The sequence below is a fragment of the Montipora capricornis genome, unplaced genomic scaffold (genome assembly GCF_036669925.1).
Source record: "Montipora capricornis isolate CH-2021 unplaced genomic scaffold, ASM3666992v2 scaffold_448, whole genome shotgun sequence".
NCBI classification, from domain to species: domain Eukaryota; kingdom Metazoa; phylum Cnidaria; class Anthozoa; order Scleractinia; family Acroporidae; genus Montipora; species Montipora capricornis.
The window spans coordinates 227-2,500 of record NW_027180182.1 but is presented as its reverse complement, the minus strand read 5'-3'; the positions used below and the strand labels follow the sequence as shown (position 1 = coordinate 2,500).

General features: G+C 34.0%; 1 pseudogene; it reads right to left on the bottom strand.

Moving 5' to 3' along the window:
• Window positions 1–1,306, bottom strand: part of LOC138036005 (uncharacterized) — a 58,463-nt pseudogene extending 57,157 nt beyond the window's left edge.
• Between the last annotated feature and the right edge of the window lie 968 nt (window positions 1,307–2,274).

The window sequence follows — 2,274 nt, the reverse complement described above, 5'->3', positions numbered from 1 at the left end:
AATAAGCTTAGAGAAACCTGGAGAGATTAGAGTTGGCGAATGCTCTTGTTCAGCTCCGAGGCACCTCAAATTGTGGAACCGTTCTACAATGAACGAGGAACGCTTGAGTGGCTTAGGGATGCTGCTCATTCCTCATGGAATGACATCTGTTCTATTCTATTCTTCATTGCCCCCATGGGGAGTGGTTAGTTAACTAAGTACAGTATGTAACTATGAATAATAGATGAAACATTATGTACATGTATATTGCAGTGCATCAATAATAAATTATTGCAGTTTGCAGACAGGGCATCTTTTCATGGTTTACCTTCAATGCATATTCCTTCGACAATGCAAAATAGACATTGAATTTCCTTGAGAATATGATAAGGCGTAGAACATTGAACTGGTAAGATGGATAACTGAGATGCCTCGTCACTTAAAAATAATAAAAACAAATTGTGTAAATTAAAAATCTTATGCCTGTTAGCTATTACATAAAACAATGTGTGCACTCAGGCATGCATAGAGGCAATACATGTAATAAAAATTTATATAGTTCCGTGGTCAAGGACTGAGTGAAATGAGTTAACTTTTTACTTTGACAGTCCTCAGTTGTTCAAACGATGGATAGCATTATCTGCTGGATAAATCGCTGTCCAGTGGATAAGTCATAGCAAAGCAAATTGTACTATCCAACACTTAGTGATTTCTCCGGTGGATAGCGTTTTCCAACTTTTGATCAACTGAGGCCTGAGGCCTAATGCATTCTTGAATAACAGCTATTCATCTACATTAATTTCCTTAACAGCTATTACCCAACTAGATCCAACCCTTGAAGCATTTCATCTCCGACTGAAATCTCCAATTAATAATAATATTTATTAATAATTATAAGTCAACATGACAGAAATTCAAAAAGGCATAAGATATAAAAAATAGAGAATGCCATCGGCAATCAATCCTGTAATCACCTGTGTTGTAAACACTTTCATAGGACCAACTTGTAATGCCTCTGGAGTCAAGAAACACAAACTGCCTGAATCTGGAATTATATGTCACTAGAAGAGAAAGGTAATTAATCAACAACAGCATTCATTAAACTGATTACATTTTTATGACAACAACAACAACAATGGTAATAACAATATTATAAAATGATACTAACAATCAAGAAATAATAGCAAAAATAGGTCGTCTAAATCTACTGGCTGTGGACAGCTGGAAGTTTATCCAACTATTACAGTGAGGACACTCGAACCATGAACACTTGATATTTGTTTGTACATTTTTTTAGTGACTATAGAATGTGGGCTCGTCCTTTTGACAAGAGTATTTAAAGTTTTTACACTTACAAAATGCTATACATGTAACACTATACATCATAAGAAGAGCCTTTATTTCTTCGTCGTCATAGAAAGCAATGTACACAAAAATGTCAAGTGTTCATGGTTCAAGTGTCCTTACTGTAAGGGCAGACTACTGTGGATAATAACTAATAAATTGGGATAATTATTCTTTTGTCTGTATGCTAATCATCCTCAGTAGCCTCAGTAGCACGGACAAAATTCAAAAGAACATTTGCTCCAAAGTGAGGCTAGAGAGGATGATTAGCACAAAGACAAGTTAAAGAATAATTTCTGGGCAGCCATTTATGAATATGGCCTATGATAATGATAATAATAATCTTATGATACATCATCTTACTTATTATAATTTCTAATAATAATTAGTAGCAGAATTAAAATGACTATCATGATAAGCTATATGCTGCATATTAACACAGGTAACGTTCATTATTTTCAAAACTGACTGACAAACTAGGAGAGACTAGAGATAAGAGAGAACTTTCTTATCTTAAAGCAGCAGTTATACAATAATAATAATACTAATAATAATATTAATAATAATAATAACAATGCGCCTTTATTCAATAATATATTGATAAGTGACTGTATCAAAGGCTTCTGGGTAGTAGGCAGGATACTACAAAGCTTAAACTGCCAGGTACCATTTAATTAAATGAAATTCCATGATACTTTAAATTTGTCTCGATGCTTCATCAATTTTAGCCATTGAGTCCCTAACACAGCCCGCATCCCAATTATCATTATTGTTGAACAAAGGACTTGGAAAGGAAATACTAAGACAAGTTTCCCATTTCTGTCAAACAACGACAGTTTATCCAGGAAATGCTGGATTAGCTTTGTATGGATAATCAAATGGCAACAAGTGAAATTAGAGAATCATTTCACCTGTGTTTTGTCCAAAATCAAATAATTTCCCAAGCCTAAA